This window comes from Trichoplusia ni, chromosome 2 (assembly GCF_003590095.1).
Source record: "Trichoplusia ni isolate ovarian cell line Hi5 chromosome 2, tn1, whole genome shotgun sequence".
In the NCBI taxonomy this organism is placed as follows: domain Eukaryota; kingdom Metazoa; phylum Arthropoda; class Insecta; order Lepidoptera; family Noctuidae; genus Trichoplusia; species Trichoplusia ni.
The window spans coordinates 10,116,928-10,143,273 of NC_039479.1; the positions used below are offsets into that span (position 1 = coordinate 10,116,928).

General features: G+C 33.8%; 1 protein-coding gene across 1 annotated transcript in view; it reads left to right on the forward strand.

Moving 5' to 3' along the window:
- The first annotated feature begins 23,202 nt into the window (after positions 1–23,202).
- The window catches only part of LOC113506931 (proton-coupled amino acid transporter-like protein pathetic), a 36,449-nt gene continuing 33,305 nt past the window's right edge, over positions 23,203–26,346 (forward strand). Inside the window, exon 1 of the mRNA XM_026889778.1 lies at positions 23,203–23,401. The gene's annotated coding sequence lies outside the window, so the exon portion shown is untranslated. The remainder of the gene's footprint in view (positions 23,402–26,346) is intronic.

Genomic DNA, 26,346 nt, shown 5'->3' on the forward strand with positions numbered 1-26,346 from the left:
CTTTGCCACGTCCACTTCCTTTGAGGCTGCTTTTTGAAAAAGGAGTTCATCAAAAAGAGCCCCTCGCGTTCGAGGAAGTTGACGAGCATTTGCCCCCTATGATTCCTGCTTCCAAATCCATGGGATCCTACTGCCGATTCGCCGCAAATCTGTACTCCCACTTTAGCGTTAAAGTCCCCCATGACAACGGTGTAATGGGTCTTTGTAGTGAAGTGGAGGGCCCTTGATATATCATCAAACATATCCTCCACTTCATCGTCTGAATGTGTCGAGGTCGGTGCGTACACTTGCACGACCTTAAGGCTATACCTGTCGGTGAGCTTTATGATAAGGTACGCTACCCTGTTCGACACACTAGACACCTCCACAACGTTATCAGCTAGGGACTTATTAACCAGAAACCCAACGCCACCTTGAGATTGTTGGTCTCCCTCTCGGAAGTACATTAGGTGACCTGATTCGAGGGTTATGGTGTCCTCTCCCTCTCTTCGAACTTCACATAACCCTAATATGTGCCACCTAATCTTCCCAAGTTCCACCTCGAGTTGCGCCAGATGCGAGTCAAGCCGTAGCGTGCGGCCGTTGTACGTCGCAAGAGTCAGATTTGTTTGGTGGCCTCTCGTAACCCGGAGATTCTTCGCACCCCCTGTCCCGCCGTAACCACGGTCGCCACCGTGACCGGGAATAGCGGGACTGCCGGGAACTAGGGGCCGTGGCTTTTGTGTGCTGCCCATGGAGGTATTTAGCCTACTGCTATCACGCTGGCCAGACGGGTTGATAGAGGGTTTTTTTTTTTTCCGAGTTTTCCTTCTCTCGCACTGGTGTTCGGTGCATTTTGACTCCATTAGTCGACTTCTACGACACCCACTGGAAGAAGGGGTAGCGACATATGTATTCTTTAGCCGTCGCTACACGGCAAATGAAGTGTATATTTAAATATACACTTCATAAAAATATGATGCATTTCTATAAGCTCATATAAATCTTACTTTCTTAAATCATAATTTTATTAAAATAAAACGTAACACCAAAATAATTTAAATAATTTATTGAATTAAATAATTACTTGCATGATGTCATAATGAAAAAATACTTTACTAAGAGATTAATCCTTATAATATCTTGTGACTTGATCAATTTTAGATAACCAAGTCAGAAACGACTGCAGAGAGATCAGGCGTAGGTCCCTCATTTTTACGAGGCTTCCGAAATTTAACAAAACGGACGCTGTGTTATGAATTTCCAAAACGTGTACTCGAGACTTTTAGTGCTTTTGCGGTTTATCACTAGGCCACAAATCTTTAATCTAGTCATATTAATTACAAATGTCATAATGATGTACACTGGACTTCACCGAGGTGTCCACACGTCACCGCTGTCTTTATACATTTCATCTATCCCATAACTTGACAGATTATCGATATCGCAAACCACTAACGATGACTGCAATGCAATACTGACGAGATAAGTCAGGGCGCTTAACATACGGATTCTCCACAAATTCAGTAAATCAATACTAGAATATGTTTTTTACATTTGTGTTCGTTATGTCAACATAAAATCAAATGGTTTAAAATAGATTGTGAAGAATGAAGTGAAAAATACTACTAAAAAAGGAGTCAAAAGTTATGAAATGGACTATCCATAATTCGTTCAAAAAATGTATCGTCATTTTTAGGGTTTCGAATCCTATAATTGAGATTCCGCCATTTCTCCGTCTGTCCGTTTATCCAAGTATCCATCACTGGGCTTTATCTCATGACCTCTGTCAATTGGTGTAAGAAACTTTCGTAGATAATTTATTTTTGCGGCTGCTATAACGATAAATTAAGATAAAATATAGAAATTAAGTTTAAGCAGCAAATTAGTTTATGTCGAAAAATGCCGCTTGGCACAAAGGTTTTTTTTTTTTTAAACTACACTGTTAATTTATAATGCAACAAAGAAGTTGTTAATACGCAGCAATGAAAATCGTAATTTACAAAATTCAACCACCAAAATTTTAAATATTTTCCTTCTTCTTTCTGAACAATAATTACAGCCTCTTGTGTTCAACATTTTAAAACGTTTTAAATACGCCAAATGTTTTTGTCTTTGACACAAAAGAATGCTGCTTTGTATAGTCAAATACTTACAAGGTTGCCTGATTTCTCCAAAAGCATTTCGAAGACTTTGAAAAAAAATAACGTGGTACTTAGCTAAAATTATAATCGAATTTGCTCGTTTGCGAAAATGTCTATAGAATGAGATATAATAGTAAAATCGGTTAAGTGTGAGTCAGAGTCGCATCACTCAAAATTCTCTACAAATAGATTCAGTTTTTGACCAGTTCTCTTCTTACTCTTTGTGTACTGGACCCTAAAACTGGGCTTAAAACTGAGCCTTACTTTTTATCTGACTGTGATACGCGAGCAGCCTAACTATTCAGTCAAACGAAAAACCATTCGATCTGGCGGCGAGTGCCAATCAACAGACGTGTCTACCCGGAGGCGGCAGCTAAACCTATTGAAACTGTGGAACGAAACCTCATAGCCCGGTGACACAAACAAATAACGCTCGGGCAAACTGCATAGACCTATAGAATAAGTGAGACCTATATTCCATCTCTAGTATAATAGTTGCTTTTATAGTAGTTAGAAAAGCAACAGATAAATAAATTAGACCGGGCTTATTGAATTGATGTCTTATTGAAAAGAACAGTCGAGTGCGAGGAAGGCTCGCGACACAGAGGGTTGCGTTTGAAAGAAAAGCAAGTTGGCAATACTAAAAATGGATACCTAGGAGTAGTAGGCTTAAAATAGGCTAGTAGTAGGCATAAATTACGGAAGTAGTACTATAATTAATATAATTATTCAATAGTTTCGTATGACTCAAGGTAGCTTTGGCGACCCATGTGTTCTTGTTCATCAATAAAGAGAAGGTGACCTCCGGTAGATGTTCAACCTTGTTTAAGATTAAAGTTCTCAATCAGGACTTTGTATTTTACAGGTCTAAAAAAGGACATCTTGTCATGAAGTTATCTCGTGAATGAAAAGAGATTTAAAAAGGAAAACAGCCATCTCTGTTACATTGCTTAAGAGTATTGTCGCTTTCTTTGCCAGTAAGTTAAACTTAGTTAAAGTCTTTTGTTCGTGTTAACTAAGTGGAACAGCAACTGGAGTTAAACGTCAATTGCTTGTGTACCTTGTTAAATCCTAGGATTCAGAACAAGTAAAAGGAGTTTTAAGTTCGTTTTGAAAAGGAATTTGAATGTCGGTGATACTCTTTGGCCATTGTGAATTTGAATTGAATGTTTTTAAAACGAGAAAAAATGAGGATTTTTTCCCGAGGAAGGAGGGAGATTTTTTTTTAAATGAGGAATAATTTTAAGTTCTAATGTGAGAGTTTGTTTTGTTTGACGGTATAATACAGGCATGTTATTCAGATCACCACTCGAATAACCACTGTGCCGTAAATTTAATCCCCGTTCATGTCAAACATAAATGTCATCAGGAAATGGTATATAGTGCTAAATCTGAAAGTCTTTTGGATATCCCCGAATATCACATTACATCAATATCAAGTTATTTAGTGCCAAAGTATTATAGAATATTTGTTGTTATGCGAACCATATTCTACCGGGCTGAGATGAACCATCGGACTAGCCACAAAGAAAGATTAAAACTTCTTAGGTTTACACGTATGCTACACATTGAAATAAAACGACTAAATTACGGATTTTATGCTGATTGATTGATTCTATCATACCTGCAAAGGTGTCGAAACGTCGGGAAAAAAAAATCTAAAATTAATCCGCGATAAAATCCGTAAAAGTAGTTTTATTTCAAGATTAAAATTGCTATTGTTCAGTGATATACATATAAATTAGAATTAGATATCCAAAAAAAACAATTCACGATCAACAGAAAATTTAAAATCTCGACCCATTGTTCTGTTAAATGAATTTTTAAACTGCTAAGTCTGCAATAGCTGGTTCAGAAGTAGTTGGTCATCTGACCTAGTTTTCTTGGTTACGCATTTCATTACGTAATTCATAGAGCCATCAAACTAAAGCCTCTGGACCCTAACGATCATTTTAAAGCCATTAAAGTAAAATGTCAAAGACATCCGTTTGTGACGTCATAGACGATTTGACAGATTTTTAAACGATGACTTGACTACGTGACTTTATGTCTGTTGGCAATGACACTAGGTATTTTCACACGTTTTCTTCCTTCTAATGCTCTTAGTTTGCACGTTTTGACCAATAAAATAAGAATAAACTTCAACTCTTTGTCAAAAAAAATATAGAATAACGTCTGTAATCGTGTCAATTGCTCAACACAATTTACCTAAAATAGTAATATTTCTTCTTTATTCTCAAATATTTTCAACAGAGGCTCTACAATACTAAGTACATAGCGTACATTTTATAAGCCTATTCATCTGATGTCACATTTTTTTTTCTTTTGTTGTTCCTTTTTTAACTGTTTTTCTGACTAATTATCTTATGTCGAAGGGCGCGCCTACGCTCATACACTTTCTATTTAAGAACACATTTTGTCCAAGTTTATACAAAACGTGGGTGTTCCTGAAAATAGAATTTATGTAGGGAATACGTCAAATAAAACCAGGGAAGTGCGCGGCGGACGGAGGGTGTGAGGGTTCTGTATGTTTAGGCTAAAGAAAACGAATTTTCAAAACATTAGGTCATCTAAGGAAGGTTTTCAACTTAAAACCTTATTTTAGAAGGGCAACAAAATTATAACTTATTTGATATTTTTCACTATTTAGATATCTCAGTTCTTGAGATACGGCTTCACAGACTGACTGACTCTCGGCCTAACAACAGAGCCTCAGTATGGAACCTTATTACTGAGGCACTGTTTTACTTTTGGGTAACCCAAAAATATGTGATGTACTTACAAGGAAAATAACCTAAAAAGGCACAAGAGGTTACTTAACATTTTCGCCAAATTAGCTTGATACAATTATCATGAACTCGTATTGACGTTAATGTTATTAAACCCCCTTACAACATTATATAGGCCAAGGATACTCTTGCAAAACATGATTACAGCATTAGGTTGTTCACATCCACTGCTCCACTTTCCATTATTATCTATACTCTATACTAATATATAAAGCTGAAGAGTTTGTTTGTTTGTTTTTTGAACGCGCTAATCTCAGGAACTACTATTTCGAATTGAAAAAATATTTTTGTGTTGAATAGACCATTCATCGATGAAGGTTTTAGGCTATATACAATCACGCTGCGACTTATGGGAGCAAAGATACAATGGAAAATGTGGAAAAAAACAGGGCGGGTAGAAAATCATCACTACATAGTATAAAACAAAGTCGCTTTTTCTGTCATCATGTTGTATGTCCCTATGAACGCTTAAATCTTTAAAACTACGCAACGGATTTTGATGCGGTTTTCAACAATAGATAGAGCAATTCTTGAGGAAGGGTTTAGTGTATAATAAGTTTAGGTTTTGTGTAAACTGACAATATTACAACGATATTAGTTAAACATGTCGGATAAAATTAAGCCATTCGAGAGCTTTCCTCGAGAACGCTGCCAAAACCTTTTGAGTTACAACAAAATTATGTATGGCGGGTTTGTACCTCTTTAATAAATCTAAAAAAAAGTCCGCGGTGGTATATGTCTATCTTCCAAGGATAACCCACAATAACCATTTTTATGTGTTTTCTTAATACAGTAAAATTATGGGTTATTTACGAACCTATTTTTAACAATACAGTATTAATCCTTATCCAAATAAATAAGTTAGACATATTATACATGTAATATAGAACAAAATTGCCTTTTACACTACACCAAAAAAGTGAATAGGTAATGAGTTATCGTAATATTAAAATCTCCGCGCGAGAAATTAAAAATCGATGAAACGTAGCGAAGATATCGTTGGCATCTATATACTTAAATACTTATACTAATATATAAAGCTGAAGAGTTTGTTTGTTTGTTTGTTTGAACGCGCTAATCTCAGGAACTACTGGTTCAAATTCAAAAAATATTTTTGTGTTGAATAGACCATTCATCGAGAGAGGTTTTAGGCTATATATCATCACGCTGCGACCAATAGGAGCGAAGAAAAAGTCATAACTTATATCTTCTAACCACGCAGACGAAGTCGCGGGCAACAGCTAGTAACTTATATCTCTAACCACGCGGACGAAGTCGCGGGCAACAGCTAGTATATAATAATTGTTTTATTTCGAAATAGCACACAGCCGCAAACCGTAGTTTGTCGTAATTTCCCTTTGACGTCACGAGATCTAAATCACTCATTCATTGGAATCTATAAACAAATTGGCAATTCTGTTTGACTGTCTTCAGCCAAAAACATCATCAACATTATCTCACTTATATTACAAATGCGTGTGTGTTTATTGCCTCTTCACGCTTAAACTGCTCGACCGGTTTCGATGAAATTTCAGTAGAAAGGTTGCTGATGTTTAGAATTTAGATATTCGCTACTTTTATCCCACACGTCTGAAGAAGTATAATGATTTTGCATCCTGGAAAACACAACATCCTGGAAGCTGAATCCGCAAGCAACAGTTATTTTTATATTGTGGAAAGTAAAAGGAAATCTGTATGCTGTCTGGGGCGGTTGAGACATAAAAATATGAATAATGATTTAATGCTGATGATAATGATAATGATCTGTTTTTTATTACAATAATAACTTGGAGTTTTTCATATGAATAACAGATGAAGCAAACAATTCTTGCACAAAAAAATTGCATTGCCATTCAACGTGACAACACTGCCATCCCTCTGGGCACGTTTCCACAGGATCACAGGTTAAGCTACGATTGATACGATGGGTTTCGGAAGTTCGGAAGGCAAGTTAAATTGCGGGTCTTGGTGAGCTTGGTAGTCTTCAAATGTTTAATATTAGTAATAGTTCTGTATGTAAAATCATTTTTAACCGACTTTAAAAGGCAGGAGGCTTTCAGTTACTCTTATTTTTTTATGTTTCGCGACCTTAGAACTTCGCACGGGATGAACCGATTTTGTTGATTTTTTTCTGCTTTAATTTTTTCAATTTTGGTTCCATAAATTGCCCCAGATGTTTTTGTATAGTTTTTAAAACAATATTATCATACATAGTACATTCAGTAGTATTCGTTGCCAGTTTCTAATGACGTCAGCAGATATTTTCGAATTCAATGAAAAAATCAGACTGCACTTTACGTTGGCATAAAATAATGAGCAGAGCAATGTTGATCCAGTTATTTTATATCCCGATCTGGTTTTGAATGTTTTATATTTCTTTTGCGAGAAAGTGGTTTTACTTTCAACGGTTTAATGGCAAAAGAAATATGCAGCGGTATACTGGTCTAGATTTTAAATAAAAGTTTCTTGAGTGATTAAATTTATAATAATGGATTATTCATCAAAACTTGTTTTTATGACATAGACATAGCGTATAATCGTAGATAAAAGATTGTCCAAAAAGTTTTTTGAAATATTATGTCGTCTTTTTGTATTCAGTTATTTAATATAATGTATCTGGAGAGATCGGATTTGCTTGAGAAAAGTCAAAACACAAAGTTTTACTAAGAAAATTACTAAATACAAAAATATATTATTATCCAAGCGACTATCAAAGATGGGTTAAAGTTGGGTCGAAGTTGGGTTTACAAAATGAAAACAGTTGGTACGTCAAAATAAACATAAAAACAAAAACATCGTAATATTTAATTTTACTCACTCATATCATCATCATCATCAAAATTAAGTGCTAGCACTTTTCAACGTAATAAACAAATAAAAATTACAAAACTAAAATCAAAATTACAAACAAAAACCCAAAAGTTCCAAGAAGTTTTTGTACTCATTATAGATTTATGAGTACCTAAAAGTTTTTTGTGACTTCAGACCCGAAGCTTTTCATTTAACACCTAACTTTTATTCTAACTAGGTAACTACTTCAGGTTATTATGAAATCGGTGGTATTAAAACTTGGTCTCATGACTGAGGAGAGAGCCTCTCGGGAACAATTGAGTCTGAAATAAATTTCAATCCTAGCCACAAGATTCTTCTTTTATAGAAAAATAATAAAAATATCTTAATTGTACAGAAATAAACATTACGTAGGTATTTTACGGTAACTTAATCAAAATTTCTGGTAATTCGAATCAAAATATTTGTTTCTAGTAAGCCTAAAAGGGGCGCTAAATAAACGTTATTTTACACTACTTATGACTCTAAGTTCGCGTTAAGAAAATTAAATTCCCATGAAAGAGAAACCTAAAACTTCAATCGAATGGCAATCATAATTTCTGACGACACGTGTTAAAGATTAACTTTATGTAATTGAAAGGACATCAAAACGGGTGTATTATTTTAGGCCCGTACAAGGCTTAAAACCTAAAGAGTATTTTCTTACTTGGTCATACAGACGACCGAAAACAACATTATCTCTGTCATTCGTTTTTACGAGGTTCTTCCAAAGTAAAATCGATGCTACGTATTAATAATTTTGAAAGGGAATAACATGGAGATTCAAAGTTCTGGATACGATATAATAGAAGGAGTAGTAGCTTTATAACATACTAGCTGTTGCCCGCGACTTCGTTCCCGTGGGTAGAAGAAGACTGATATAAGTTATGATTTATACCCGTCCTGTTTTTTTTCACATTTTCCATTGTATCTTCGCTCCTATTGGTCGCAACGTGATGGTTTATAGCCTAAAGCCTTCCTCGATTAATGGTCTATTCAACACAAAAAGATTTTTTCAATTTAGACCAATAGTTCCTGAGATTAGCGCGTTCAAACAAACAATCAAACAAACAAACTCTTCAGCTTTATATATTAGTATAGATTTTATAGTCTTTATGTTTCAAGGACTATAAAAATACATGGATACTATTTTTGCAACGGTCTACCACCATGTCTTAAGTCAATGTTATTGAGGGTGTTGAAGAAAGATGTCGCTTCACACCGTAAATTGGGTGTCACACTTCCACAATTATAAAAAATCTTACCAATATTATAAACGCGAAACTATGAATATAAGGAATATAATACGAAATAAAAAAATACATATCCAATATTTTTTGGAAGTCTGTGTGACGGAAAACATTTTTTTTTTTTGGTTAATACGTGTAAAAATATTTCGATAGTGTTATGTTGGTTTTATGATTGATATCTTTACAACTTTCCTATTAAAACACCGTCGGATACAATACAATACATGTTCTCAGATACATGAGATATTTTATTACTTTATATAAAAAAACCTTACTTTTCACACAGCTGTCAATGAAGGCTTGTCTATTTAACGGCCTGCCTCGTCTCGGCTAGTAGATAATTAAATATATCCGTTCAAACATTTGTAGTTGGTGAAACAAACGAACTTTCACTTGGAGTTATTGTTGTCGTTAAAATGTGTTGAAAACATAGCGCTCTTGCTTAACAGACCGTTTTTAGGATTCCGTATTGAAAGGTTATCGAAACCTTATTATGAGGTTCCACTGTCCATCTCTCACCTGGCTGTTTCTCATGAACCTTGAGAGATCTAGGAATATATATTTTGACGACCTCCGTGGTCGAGTAGCGTACGCACCGGTTTCAAGGTGTCGCTAACTCTGAGGTCCCGGGTTCGATCCCCGGTCGGGTCAATGTAAAAATTCTTATTTCTACATTGTCTCGGGTCTGGGTGTTTGTGGTACCTTCGTTGTATCTGAATTCCTTAACACAAGTGCTTTAGCAACTTACTTTGGGTTCAGAACAATGTATGTGATGTTGTCCGCATTTATTTTTTTTTTTTATTATTATATATCTGTTGCCGCTATAATAAGATATACTAAAAATGAAGATTGAGGTTTAACAAAGATGTTACGGTCATAAATGTGACGTGTTTCCAATTTTGATTATCTTTATCTTTTAACTCTTTAATATGTACTGAACTCTCACATGCCGGTTTTTAATATAGTCTAGTCGTATTAAATTGTTCAAGCATAATAAAAATCGCAACTAAACTTGTTTGAGTCATAGTATTTTATGTAGTGCCAACGTACTTTAACAAGACCAGCTGGAGAGTCCGGCGAACTGTCAAAGAATGCGCTTAACATTACAGATCTGTCATAATCGAATGAAAATCCTGATAACTTGACTAATTTTGTTAAAAAAGATTATTAATCAACTGAAAATATTATTACACTCACTTTCGTGACGCGGATTAATAATAATGTAATAAAATTTAGTAAAGGTTGAGTCACGCGTGTTTATTGCGGTTCTCCGACTAGTTTTGGACTCAACCTCAAGTCCTTAGCTTAACTTTGAGCTGACGTTGTTGAGTCCAAAATTTTGTTTGGCTTTCCTGATGAATTCAAGTCAGACAACCGTATTAAATGAACAACTACAATTTAAAATAGTTTGTCGTGTGAAAAGTTATGTAACTTTAAACAAATATAATGTCACTCTTAAATTATAGCTAAACTTTGTAATTAAAACTCCTTAACTTTAGATACCAACTTTGGGAGATCAAACAGTAGTCTGCTGGTATTTTCAACAGTATATTACAATACAATTTAAACTCCAAGGGTTTTATTACAGTCTTAACAACTTTCTCTGGAATAAAACTATTTTCGGAAACTATAAGGAACTTGCGAGTTCTCATAGTAGGACTTTCATTCTTGTGGTAGGAATACTCAGTATATTTACTGTATAGGTACATACCGCCGTATCGTTTCCATGCAGACTGGCCCTATATACCAACAAATGCCAACGAAATTTAAAGCTATTTTTAGGGTATTACGAAACGTAAAGATTTTCCATATTGAGTACGAGCCTTGGAAAATCCATCTTTCATATTTTCCATCAAGAATATTTCAATTCATAGCTAACTCCGCAGCCGCAAACAATTTGAAGGGTAGCTGCTAACTGCACACGAGTATCGCTTACATCACAGTTCGGAGAATACGTTTGAAGCTTGTTGTCAATATTTCACACCATAGATAGCCACAGACCACATGAAGGTATAGATAGAATATACTCTTTAATCAAAAGCTAAAAGGTTTAGCAAAGTGCTTCTATATGTACTATAAGTTATTTGATACATATTTTTCTTTACATCGATAATTAAATAATAACTTACTATTTTCGATGCAGTCTAATTGTATTTCAATCATAATACTTTGCTTTAGCGATGACTAATTTGGCCGATTTCGATCTGTTTAACGTCTTATTTAGTGCCTATTGTATCTTTCGTTATATGCCATCACGAGGAAATTACAAATACCTTTCTGCCGATTTCTAAAGTGTCATACTCTAATTTAGAAGTAATTGAATATATATACATTTATAGTTTTCTATTTTTCTTTCAGTAGAACTGTCACCGCGCAAAAGGACCATACAAAAAGTATGAAAATAAATAAAAATGAAGAGGCGGAAATCGGTTCTATTTTTTACCATCCTTACTTCGAAAAGAAATAAAAATGTTGTTTTGCTTATTTAGTTTATTTTTAAGATATTCCTACAAGTAAGTGGATTATTAGCGATTTTTATAATTCAATGCAACCAACCCAATAACTCAAAATTAGTTTTGTAAAGGAAACCATCAGAACCCTTTTTCTTTGATTACGTGTTCAGAAAATGTCTCCACTTTACAACTTCTTAATCTTAATAATTGAAATCTACATAAAGATTTAAATATTTTTATATTTACTTAGCAATTTTTTTAACCCTTCTCGTTTCTAAGCAAAGGCTGTTACTATAATTGTGCTGGGATGAGGAGAATATTGAAATTAATTAAGTGGGGAAAAAATATTCTGCCATATCTGGTAAAACTAGGAACCAATGCCCACAAAAAGTGAGGTTTACACAGGTATTTACAGACGCATATTTTTCTTCGCGGCAAAAAAGGACTGTCTAAATGGCAATTCGACTAGTTTACTGATGATTGAAAGTGTAAGCCCAAGTGGGGTCAGAGTGGAGCGACCAGCCATATGTAGCTGCTTAATTAAAGTGACTATGAACCCGTGTAGGGCAAGACTTGGATAAAGACTGGACAAATGACAGTTCTGTCAAAGAAGAGACGAAGGGTGGGCGAATCTGGGTGCTGTCTACTGTAATTTGACATTCAAAAACTAACTGCTCCTAGCCCAATTTAAATAAACAAATTTTTATTTTGACACAAAACTTTTTACTTTATCTCAAAGTACCTAAATAATAATGCGGATACGAATATGCAAAAATACACACACACATTAGGTTGTCTACTTATTAAAAAAATATTAGTTTGCAGGACAAAATAAAAACTGATATTCCCAAAACCGGATAGCAAATGACTTATTTATTTTAGTACGGCTTACAAAACCAGTAACATTATCTTAATACCTTACTCTTAATTTATCGATAGATTAAACAAAACATTATCAAGGTATCCATCATCTACTCATCTAATAGCTAATGATATACATAATATAGAGAGCCTACCTGTGTCCACTTTCTCTTAGTTTTTGAACGTAAACTTACAACAAAGGTCATCAAATCTATACTAATAGATAAAGCTGAAGAGTTTGTTTGTTTGTTTGAACGCGCTAATCTCAGGAACTACTGGTTCAAATTTTTGTGTTGAATAGACCATTCATTGAGGAAGATTTTAGACTTTATACCATCACGACTGCTACTAGCGAAGATACTATAGAAAATGTGGAAAAAACAGAGAAAATTATTCTACTTCGAGGGCTTCCGTTCAAGAATTCCTAACTTATATCTTCTAATCACGCAGATGAAGTCGCGGGCAACAGCTAGTATAAATATAAAATTATGTGAGAAACGAGTTTGTTGGATAATCTTTACAAAAGATGTGACTTTTCGCACTATTAAAATTCCCTTTAGGTACGAAAGCGAGTTTTGACTTTACTGTGTATTAATTGTTGGCTGCGACTTTGTCTGAGCTTGTTAGATATTATTTAAAGCGTACAAAAGAACCAATATTATGAGAAGCGATAAAAGTTTTTTTTTATTTCGGCATTAATTTATTACTACCAAATGTGCATGGTTTCGTACGTACTTGATTTTGGACTTAACGTCTTTATAAACTTGTAGCCTGTGTAAGATGTATCAGAGTGAAGTTTCATCAAAATCTATTCAGAAGTTTTGGCGAGAAATAAAAAGAAGCACCAACCCATACTTACAAATTATTGCATTTGCAGTTTTAATAGGATTGAATAGGTTTTATTAGCTTAAATACAACTGTGGGACATGAGAGGATCTTTTACGTAACATCAGGTAACGACTCACTTGATATTTGTGTGCTGTGTAAGAGTTGTATTAAAATGTATAAGCCTTCCTACGTGTTTTTCAACTGGATGTTTCTCAAACTGCAAAAAATCACTACATAGATCATCGGCATTTTATTTAGTACCAGGTAAAAATGGTTTTGCGAACTCATAATAATTATATTTATACATACAAACAATCAATATTAAATTATAATAAACGAAAAACTATGGCACTACCAATTTCTTTTAAAATTATATTCCTACACATTCCTACAGATCAAATCACAATATTTCTTGTTCGTCTCCTTTCGAGCCTACTGATTGATTTCTTTAATGCGACCTAATTCGTTTTCGTTCTAATTTAAGAGTATATAAATAAAACACACTTGAACCAGGGCAAAAACGTACTTATACAAAATAAACTCTACCTAAGCGACCTTAAGGTAGTTTTTGCAAAATAAACTTTCAAGTCCTTACATATTTTACGGCCTGTTTCTGAAGCCTAAATCTTGTTGACGGTTAGGTAAATCAAATTAGATACCGGATTGATTAAAGGCTCCTATCATTGTAACGCCTACAACATTTTGTCACGTGCCGCAAATACATCAGTTAGACAGTGATTGCTTGCTATGTCCAAGCTAACAGGCGCCATATTTTTCCACCTTGACACTTGACACCAATAATATATTTAGGGCCAATTTTTCAATGCCCAGATAACTTTTATCCGACGATTATGTTTGATGTTTTGACAGTATAGGAAATTTGTCAAACGCCCATATTAATTCTTCAGATAAAAGTTATCCGACGATTGAAAAATCGGGCCTTAGAAGTTTAGAGATATTATATAGTTCTTCAAAAATGTCTAGAACGTTATATAAAATATTAACACTAGCAAAGGAATAAACATGGATAAGATGATACGTCCGTAAATTAAGAGTTCAATCAAGCTAAGTACCTAAGTAGTTAGTAGTTGTCAATTGTCCAGGTCATTAGGTCAAGTTTAGAAAATCCAAATACTAGCTTTCCGCCCGCGGCTTCGCCCGCGTCGAGGTCAGTTATATGACGTTTCCAAGAGAACTCTTCAAATGTCCGGGATAAAAAATCCTATGTTCTTTCTCAAGGTCAAGTCTATCTCTGTACCAAATTTCATTAAAATCAGTTTAGTGCTTAGACGTGAAAGCGTAACAGACAGACAGAGTTCCTTTCGCATTTATAATATTAGTAGGGATTATAGCCCTAACAAGCACTAGGTAAATAAATTTCCAACTAAGACTTATAATATTACTGAAGTATCACTCTTGTGCTTTAAGTTTTTCTCATGTTTATCTCTCAAGTTGCTTAGCTCCGTCGAGTCTTGAAAGATAATATGATTAATGCATTTTTATTCAGTGCACGGAACAAACTAATTGAAGCCAGAATAGTTTCCGTCATTAAGGAGATAAACATAAAAGAAAAACGCCTGAAATGTCTCTAATAACAGATGTTCAAAGGAAACCAAGTCCACTAAGCTAAATAAAAAATAACAAAATAAATTAACCACGTAAAAAAGACTCTAAAACAGATTTATTGTCTGCTGAGTAATAATTTATTAAAGTCGGCATTTTCTCATTATATCCAGGATATAAATGGTAATATAAAACCTAAATTAACTCAAGTACCCCAGTCTGCCTAAATCTTGCTAACTTTTGCTATTACTTTTTTATAAGGCGTAGTATATTTTTTTGGAGATCCATTTTAAACTTATCTTCTAAAGCTTGGAGTTAAAAGGAGGTTGTATACTTAAAATTAGGTCTTATTCATAGAGTGATAAGGTTGAAATAAGTCATTACATATTACAGTTCTTGGTACTTTACTTTAATATTGGAATGTTTTAAGTGATGGAATTACTTTTACCTATATTTAATATTATTTTAACGATGTTTATCTCATAATTATTTTGTTTGCTTGAAAATTTTATCTAAGTAATGGTAAGCTATTTTACTTATATCTCTAACTGCTTTAATTGCCTAGAACAGGGTGGCACGAGCCACAATACCTATTTTGGGCACGTCGCAGAATTAGGTATTTTAAGACGATCAGTTTGATAGTATTTATTTATAATTATTTTCCAAATAATCAGAAAGTCAAAATTATTTGATGGCACGCGAATGACCTCATTAAACTTTTTTTTGGAAAAAGTGGCACGTTGATGCATAAAGGTTCGCCTACCCTGGCCTAGAATCACGCTGGTAGCAAACTACTTTTAGCCTTGTAGTCAAAAAGGGATAACTAGGTCAAAAATTAGCCTTGCAAAATACTTTGTTGAGTAATAGGTTGGTCTGAAAATTAGGCTATCCAGTTGCGCAAGCCAGGACTATTAAGTAATTAAAGTAATTTCGGTGCAATTAAAATTAACGCTATAGTCTATTTTAGTTTTCGATAATAATATATTTCATTTGTTTTGTATTTTTATTTTGTCCTTGTGTAAGTTTCCTTTTATTTGATGTCTACATGAAAGTGTAATTGTATGGCAGTGATGACAGATAAAAACTAAAATTTAAAAATGACAATGGCTCTATATAGCGAATATATTCATTTTTTCGAGTTTTTTTTTTAATTTTGTATATAATGAATACAATAAGATAACGAACAAAAAAATATTATTTATATCAAGCCTATCATAAATTAACAGAACGATCGTTTAAAAAAAGATACATAAACTTACTTCTAAAAACATTTTGGAAGATAATCTAAAATTAATTAGAAGCATGATATCAATGTAAGCATATCCATTTCACAAATCTACTTACTTCAATAAATTACTATTAAGTTGTTATGTCAAATTAAGGTTTTAAGGCTAAGAAAATGAGTACAGTACCTTGGTGTCCCTTTTCCTAATTTGTCTTACTTCATGTAATATACATTCCTCTTATATTTTTTACTTTTTTATCGAAATTCCTGATACCAAGTGTATATCATCTATACTAATATATAAAGCTGAAGAGTTTGTTTGTTTTAACGTGCTAATCTCAGGAACTATTGGTTCAAATTGAAAAATTCTATTTGTGTTAAATAGACCATACATCGAGGAAGGTTTTAGGATATATACCATCACGCTGCGACTAATAGGAGCGAAGATACAATGGAAAATGTGGAAAAAACAGGGCGGGTATAAATCATAATTTATGTCTTCTAACCACGCGGTCGGAGTCGCGAGCAACAGCTAGTATTTATATACGACCCTAGTAATATCGAGGTTCATAATTGCTATTTACTTCACGAACATAAACTTTTATGTAGTTTAGAATCTATGACCACGGACCAGACTTAACGAGTTCATTAAAATTACTTGTGAAATTGTATTCTTCAATTATATTTAAACCTGACCTGTTGTATATTTTAAAAATAGGAAAGCAAAAAGACACGAACAGGTCTTAATTGTGTTTTTGATCCATTAAAAGTATGAAAAACCAGTCTCTAAGTTATACGTGTCACGTTTACGATATGTGCTACGAAACGTCTCACGTCCCTGAAGGCAGCCTGAGTAAATCGTTAACTCGAAACTGTTATTACAATAACTAATTACCGCATCCAAGCACTAAGATTTAATAAGACCAATAAAATTCCAGACTTAGATTTTCTCATACAGTGCACCACACATCTGTAGCAATATTCCCATTATCAAAACACCCTTATTGTCAACGCAGTAAGGACAACATTTGTAGTTCATTATGACTGTAATCATGGTATCTATTGTACCAGACAATAAAAATCATCTCTTATACAACTCTATAACATGTTCCCTTCGCATTTGAATGACGTCATAATTTTTCATTGTTTACGTAAATTAGCATGAGAATTAAACTCATAATAACATAATACGAAGCACTTATAATCGTACATTCAGGTTTATTATTGTCTACTGATACTTATATTTTTTTTTGCAAAAACTAAAATGCAATCGTTGGACGATAATTTTTGTCTAATTCTTGATGAATATAAGGGATATTTTCATTCGGTCAAAATGAATTTGGGTGTACTCAGACGGAGATAAGGTCGAGATTGCATAAAAGGGATGGAAGCAGATAGTGTAAGAATAAATAAATTCTCTAGTTTGTTGGCCACGACTTAAAATAGTATTGTCGGAGTTTTGAAATCATGAGAAGTGTTGGTTTTCCTTCTGAGATAATTATCACGAAACCCTTAGATACGGTTTCTATTAAACTAGCCACTGAACAAAAAAACTATAATAAAAGTAATTCGATCAAAGTCAAGGTTTATAAAAATCTGGGTAAAGGGATCAAATTAAGTCAATTAGAATCTGACAAAGAGACCTTGTTTTATGAAAACAATGATTCGAGGCGAATTCCTGTCAACGGAGACCCAAGATGATGACCTTTACTGGTGACCAAAACGGAAATCGCACGTTACTACCTAATTAAATGTTTACATTTTCAAGCAAACGCAAATTAAACCTATACTTTACATAAATGATTAAATGCCCTAATACGTCAAGTGTGCGATTAAGGGTATAGACAGACAGATTTCGACAACAATACCGCTCCCAATTGCAGTTCAAGTGCAGACGGCGTGCAATCGGACTGCACGTTTGGCTTGCAGTTCTATTGCAGTAGTGTCAACTGCATTCAAACTGCAATTTGCAGTTGGATTGCATTTAAAATGCAGTGCGTCTGTCTGAAGCCTAAGTACTTAAACGGGTCTAACTAGTCACTATAAATTAAGGTTAGTAGCGAAGGATATCTCCTATCAACTCCTATGCCTAGTAGTCTATAATATATGGAAAATGTTAAAATTTCCATACTAAATCAATCAGTCAACTTTGTTACAGTTAGGACACTTATTAGGTACTTGTGCCACTACCGATTTCCACCGGTATATTCTGTATGTAGCCGCAAGAAAGACGCATAGCATATGCATAGCATAATGTTTAACTCAAGAAGACAGCTAAATCATGATACCTTTATTATTTTCAAGTACAATGTAATTCCTAAGTGTCGCTATTGCCTAGGGCTACTCATCGACGATGGGACAACTGCCTTCCTTAGCCTTCACTAGTATTTTACCGATGTTTTAATAAACAAAACGAGTGATGACATGGATACTGTATGTAAAAATAACACCTAAGATATTGGAAATATCTCAACGTTTTGATCTCTAGAACCGTAAAGTCAACGGTTTTTAAAATATCCATTAACATTCTTCGAACAAATACGATATAAGAAATATTTCAGCACCCGTGAACGTCATGCCCATTAACATAACAATTAAAAACGCAGTTATACATTGTTATAGAACAAAATATAACAATTTACATAAATTACACACGTTATGATCTGCGATCATTCACAAAATCTGAAACAAAGCTCTTTATTTAGAACAACAATAATGTCGTTGGATGTATTATGTAAATATTATTAAATTTTGAGATTTGAAAAATAAAAAAAAACGAGATATTTTTAAAATGTTTCAGGGCAAATATAAGTGGCAATTTAATCTTTACTAGAAAATGTTATTTAGAATCAAAGATTATTTTAATAAAATCATTCAATAGCAGAATTTTCCTCTTACGTGAGGGTAAAACACACACTGTTTTATGTCGTAACATTTCCAGTGATTCATATTTTTTATCTTAACATTGAGAAATTCAAGAGTACCAAAATGTCATGTAAAATTTCGAATTTACCTTGAATTTAGTGTTAAGTGTAGCTGTCAATGATAATTCTACATGTTTGTGTAATATTTCAAAACAAATACTACTCTCTGGCTCGGGAACAAGATAAAATGGTTTGTGATTTTTATCAGATTTCCAAAGCAAGTTAGGACTGAGTTCAATGCTCGTTCGATTTGAATTTTGATCAGAATTTTAGTAGCTATTGGGGGTGTGCTAAACGAATTAAATGAATGCACAAGAGATCTGACTAGAACTGTTAAATTATTTCAGTCATTTATTTGGTTACTCACCTAAGATCATCTAAAATAGAAACTAGGGTCATTTTTTCGAACAAAAAAAAACTATTCATGAGGGTTTCAATATTACCAAAAGTTTAACGATTTTATACTTGGTTCAATATGGGTTATTCCCCCACAAAAGTATATCTATTAAACAAATCAGCCTATTTGTTATCTCATCTATTTATTTGACTTTTTTCCTTTACAAACCCATTTTCTTATCAACTGTCAATTTGACACCTAACATTTAAATCTGATATCTCAATCGGACCATTGTAACTATGTTGCGTCATTGTAATACAGATTGATGGTGGAAAATAAATCAAGTTACCCAATTCGTGTATCACGAGATAATTGTTATTAACATTAGTAGTAACATTCCAGTTTCCCCATCTACATAGGCGAAGGCAGGTCTTAGAACTTGGAGCGAGTGATATCGCTCAATTTGTGCAATTGCAGTTTAGCCACGAGCTCCTCAAAAATACCAATTACGTTATATAAAAAAACCCAAATAAATCGCATTTCATTTTCGACTCCAATACGTTTAACATGAGGTATCACGTACTTACTCTGTACACCATCAATTACACCGTCACGAGCAAAACGTGACAATAACGACATTTAAATTAAATGTTTTTGTTACGTGATAATTATTGTTATCATGTCAGAACATGAGTAAGAAACTAAGAACATGAGCAAAAACATTGTAATCGCTTTGTAATGGTACAATTTGTTACGTTGGCTATCAAAACTGACTAAGTGTTGATGAGATGCCTTTATCATAAATAAACACGGACAACATCGCTCTGAACCCAAAGTAAGTTGCTAAAGCACTTGTGTTATGGAATTCAGATACAACAAAAGTACCACAAACAGTAAACACCCAAACCCGAGACAATGTAGAAATGTGAATTTTTACATTCACCCGACCGGGAAGCGAACTCGGGGTCCCAGAGCTAGCTATACCTTGAAATCGGTGCGTACGCCACTCGACCACGGACCTCGTCATGACAGTTTTAGAGTCTAGCTCAAAATAGATGCTGCATTACGCGGCAAGATGCGTTATCGTTTTTATCCTTTACTCCTGCACTAAGTAATTTCATCCTTCTATCGCGGGGAGTTTCACAGAGATTTCATTAACAGGCACAAAGACACCCAGAATGCTTGTTCAGAGACGAGGATTCGTGGATTATACAAATGATTGTCTTACACGACGATCGAACTCGCGGCACGTCAAGCAAGATTTGTCAAGTTGACTCGGCTTCCACAACTAGAATAGCCTTATTTAAGGGGTAGTGCAAAGGTCCCTGGGTTTATTGAGATTGTCGAAAGACTGACCTGGACAAATATCCGGACGTATTGGATTTCTTTTTAGTGTTCATTATCTGATCTTATTAGGAAGATTTAAAAAATTATGTATTTCAGTTTATGCTATAACAAAAGAAAAACGAATCTAAGCAGCAGTTGGTAAGGTCATCTTATTTTTTTTTTACAAATTTGTTTTGCTTTGCTTTAGACAATTGGTACGAAACCTTCAGTATCGCGATCAGGTATTGTTTTTCGATTTGTTAGTCATCACATACTTTTTTGTAAATGTCATTTAAACTGAAAACCCGTTCGTTAACAACCATGAAGGAGGTTATCAATCGACCCGTATATTATGCTGTCTTGAGTTTCACTAAAGTCCTTTACATACAGGCGATGCATTTCTCCGATACCAAACGACTTTAGTATCAAATTGAATTGAATTGAGAACCACATAAACTAATATTGGTCGTCGTCGATATTAAATTAATCGGGTACCTATGACGTAGACTTGCCTCCACTAAAATATCTATAGCATACAAATATGTTTACCCAATGCTAATAAAGTTTAAATTTGAATGAAAGTCAATTATTTCCAATTGGGTGTAAACGACCAGTTTAAGTTTATCATTTATTTAACTGTTTTTACACATAGCAGTAAAACAGCAAGATCCTCCTAAATGGCTGGACCAATTTTAATGTTTTTTTTCAGGCGGCGGTTGCGCCCTCGATAGGTTTGGTTTAGAAATCAGCCCTTTAAAGCGAATTTTACGGATTTTAGTGCGAAAAAGTGGCATGTTCTTTGCAAATTGAAATATGAAAAAATGGTTAGTAAGTATAGAGAAAAAAAATATCATCTTCCGATAAAACGTGTCAAAAAGACGAAGACCATGTTTACATTACTACATACACAAACGTTCTAGTACCTAGCACAAACGATTCTAAACTCAATCACAGGGCTCCATCTAAAGTTCCCATATGTACCCAAGTCGCTTGCGTAAACTTCTTAATTACCTATAGAAATGTTAATACAACACCAAAATCGTCACGGCCTTCAACTGCGCCGATTTGGTTGACAAAGGAAATTACAAATAATAGTAACTACGTCCTGTTTATCTTAATAGCTCTTTTTACAGCTGGTTAACTGTTTTTTTGGGCTAGGCATATTATCTTGAAGGACATTTCCATTTTTTTTTTTAAGAATCGACATTGCCTCTTATAGGTCTTTTATCCTTGTATCGCTGGGGGTTTCACAAACTTTCAATTCACATGCAAAAAGACACCCAGATTCAGGACAAACATTCGTGCATCATACAAAATATTATGCTGGTTCTATTCCACTAGCTCTAGAAGGTATATTATAGCAATGGTGCGTACCGAGTGGTGCGGCAGACTTTAGACTAATATTTTGGACTCTGAAAAAAACGCCGTTGGAGATTTTTTGCCGGTTTTCCAGGTGACTAGATTTGTAACTTAAAGATTTAAAGCGCCATTTAGGAGCATCTGGATATCAAATATGTTTTTATTTTGGACTGATACTTGTTTTTTTTGCAAGCGTCTTATTATTTTAAAATTAATAAAAATTACGTATATACCATGCTTACATCATTATAATCCATTTATATCCTTAGTACCTTGCCTGCCTTCATTTTTATTCTGATCACTTACCTGACCTTTGTGGGCCGTAAATATTTAAGGAAAACACGCTTAATTTTATTATAAGTACTGATACAAGGGAAAATTACAGTTTTATAATTTAATAACTAAAGTGCTACAGGTCAAAAAGAAACTCGAAAAACCCATATGGGCATTTTTGTGATTGATTGATTGTGAAAAACGATGCACGGCTTCAAAGAGTGTTTTTTAAAGTGAATTAACGTCAGAAAGGCTTGAAAGAAGAAGAAATGCTGCACCGACCCCAAAAATATGGGTTTCAGGACAGGTTCTCCTCTTAATTTCGCATATTCATTTTTCAGGTTTTTAATAAAGAACTCAATTTGTATAATCCGACTTACATTGAAAAGTATTAGCAATCGCATCGCCACACCGAATCTAATTCGATAACTGATTTATGAATTGGAGCGTTAATGAAGTTATTAATGAGAGCAAATTACCTTCGTTAAATCGACGGGATAATCTCATGCAAAACGCGATTGAAAATGGAAAATAAAAATAGTACTTTAAGTCGCAATTAATACGGACAGTTTTTGAATGCAATAAAATTAAAAAATACATCTTACTATTATCCGCAAATTAAACCTAGTAATTAATTTATATACCTACTTAGTTCATTTTTATTTGCTTTTAAAGTAAAGGACATCAGAATTGTTCTCAGAGTAGTGAGCAATCTCTTTTCAAGGTCGCTTGCATCGGCTATTGGCATTTAAAAAGTTAACGCCAGCCTGCTATCGAGATGATTTACAGATTAAAAAGGGAACAACCTATTTATTGAACTTCATGGTCAAGGGCGTTTTTATTATCGTTTTATGCTCTTCAAGGTCGCATCAAAATTAAATGAAGAAGTCTTTTCTTTTTGTATAAACATACCTCTTTTAATAGAAAATTTGAATTCTTCTAATAAATAATTTGAAATACCCTTTCCGTTGATTTTCGTACCATCCTTTTGTTTAATTGTTGTCAATACAGTTATGAAGAGGATATTAGAAAAATGCAAGCGGATATGTCAATACCTGAGTGACGCTATTGGAGGTCACAAAGTAGGTTGTGTTGTGATAATGATTTGTGACAAATTGTCGGATCGTGCGCGGGCGCACCGGCAGTCATAATTCGAGTGCCGTGCAGTACTTACATAGTGTTTATTTACTCATTTATTTTTCTTTTCAACCAATGTGATTATTAGGCTGTGTTTTTTTGTTCAGTGCTTCGTTTTCTAAAGGTTTGTTTCTGATTTTTTTATTACTTTTTTATTGAATGTATTTTGCCTACGTATTTTTTTTTATTTAAATTAGTAAACAATTAACTTTTTTGTAATGTTTATTTTTAATTATAATCGAATGACTGCAGAACTGTTATCCAAGAATTTTAAACTAAAATCTTTTTGTTTTTATTTCATTTAGAATTGGTTTAATAAATCAATCATTTACATATTTAACAATCAGTGGATAAATTCAAATTATTTTCATGGTATTATTTCGTGTAGTTAAGGCTTGTGAATTTATAACAACAATTACTGTTGTTAAACATTAAATATACTAGAACTACCGCAAACTATAAAATTAGCTCCTACCCACATGAATAATTAATTGTGTACTTCTTGGTAAATGTTCTATTTATTGACATTTCTCTTCATAATTCAATCGAAGTATAATCTAATAAGCATTAAAGCTCGTAACAATAAGGCGTCCGGTTAAAATGATGTACTCGTATTTTATTCTTTAATTTGCCTTCATTTTTTCGTTAAGATAAACAAACAGTGTTTTTATTAATTGTCAAGTATTACGGCTTACGTTAATACGTTTTAGAATCCGATAATTTCTCCTAAGAGTCCCACACTATACTGTGAATGTGGTTATGAATTTGTGTGATAAGCAAAACCTTTTTTGCGAAAAGACTCATTTAAAAATATGGTATGCTCGTCCTACTATTTTCTTATGTACTATAATCAACTCGTCCTGAATAATTAGTCTGTGTTTCTTAAATAATAATAATGAGCGAAAACCAGATTGAAATACGCCTTAATTTTCTACAATGCAACAAAAATTGTTCAATAAAATCAATTTATTATTTACATGATTAGTTTATCGCGATCACGATTTTTCTGTGTTGTGTCGATGAGGCGTAAATTCTTTACTGAATTAAATTTTATTGAATTTTCCTTAACTAAACAGGCATATTTGCGATCTTAAGAACTTCAAATGTATATTATAAACATACATTTTAATTCACTGTCCAGCCGGCATTTTGACTGACCAATGGTTAGTGATCCTGACTTCTATACCAGAGGTCGTTGGTTCGATTCCTAACCAGGACAAATGTTTCAGTAATGAGCATGATCATTCGTTTTGGGTTTGAGTGTAATTATCTATGTATAATAAGTATGTTTCTTATAGGTATATAAGTATGATAACGATATATTACGTTAGTGCGATGTAATTAGCGATTGTCTAGTACTCATAATACAATCTTTGCTGCTGGTGTGAAAGATGAGAAAAATACTACTTACTGGGCATAAGATCATGAACCTCTTTTTCAAGTTGCCGTAGGTCCTTATTTTTAGAATTCCGTAAGTAAAACGGAATCCTATTACCGAGGCTACACTGTCTGTCTGGCTGTCTATCAACTGGTTGCACTATTTCCATGAACCGTTACAGCTAGACAGTTTATATTTTTACAAATAATGTATTTTTGTTACCGTTACAATAATGTGTTAAGAGGCATCGCTTGTTCATAACTAATTTTTTTGGGTGACCCATTTTTTTGGAAATGTATGATCCACAGACCCATATTTTTTTGGAACCTTTAGTGTTGGTAGTCCAATCTTTTACTTTTAGGAGTTATATTATAATTTAAAAATTTTTAAGTTAGGCTCATTTAAATTATTTAAGAATCCGATTTGCATAACCGTTAATACCTAGTTTCCGATGCTTACCGGGATGTATAGAAATTATTTTACAGTTTCTATTACCTTCACAATACCTATTTCCTGCCTTAGGGATTAATTTTATGCTTCGATTAGAGCTCTGCTAGATATTTATTACAAGACGCTTAGCAAGCTAAGCATCGTTCGTCTCAGCATCAGCGAGCCAAGTCAATTGACCTTTCAACAAAAACTTGTGATAAGGCACAAACAAATATGGACTCTGGACTTTCAGCAGTAATCAAACTATAAGATATTCAAATAAGAATCCATCCCTATACCGCTTAACAACACATATGAGAAATCCAAAGTCATTTCGAATCTTTTTCCGAGACAAATTTGAAAATACTACGAGATATCCTTATGATCCCTGATTTATACATGCCTACCCTTATCAAGACAGATCCCGAAGCTACTTTATCGATTCTATTCGTATTTGTCTCAACCACGCCATAAGGATGTGGCTCTTGGTTGTCTTTCTCAGTGCAGTACATAATATATGGCCTGAAGTGGTAACCCTTGGTTGTCTTCATTCATTGACTGAGTTCGTATTGCTCTTGTGAACCGTAAGATAGTGAGTGACGAAACTGGCTTGATATCTGTCTTATTTTATAGCTTTATGTGTAACCATCACGCCTATGTTGTTGAAGGATGAACAGAGGTGCAGTGTGTAAAATCAATAGAAAACAAATTGCTCACGAAAATGGTTTTGTGGTCTAGTTACATATATTTGTACATCCTAATATTTGTAGCCACCAACATTCGACATTAAAAGAGAACAAGCTTATTTAAATATGGAATTATGAATGTGTTAGACGCACAAAATATTACAGTTATTTTTTTAAAATTCTAGAAGAACAACAAAAAAATGTTAAATAAGTTACAGTACTGAAAAATTGCTTAACTTGGATTGAACCCGCATACATACAAAGATCCACCTTCAAGTCATTGCTCTAGGTCACTACGATCATAATATTTCACCATCGACCTCCATAAATTTATTTTGTTATAGTTACGACAATTTATAGGGGTCCAAAAGATTGTGAGGGTATCCTGAAAATACTGAAACACATTTTCTTAAGGATAACGTTATTGACTGCGTTACTATGATTAAGGGCTTTTAACCTCCCAATGTTTATCATTGTCCAGATGGCTCTGACGGCCTATCGTTAAAGGTACCTTTGACTTTATAAAAGTAGTGATAACTCTGTGTTATAGCCGTGGGACTGCGAAGGAAACTCATA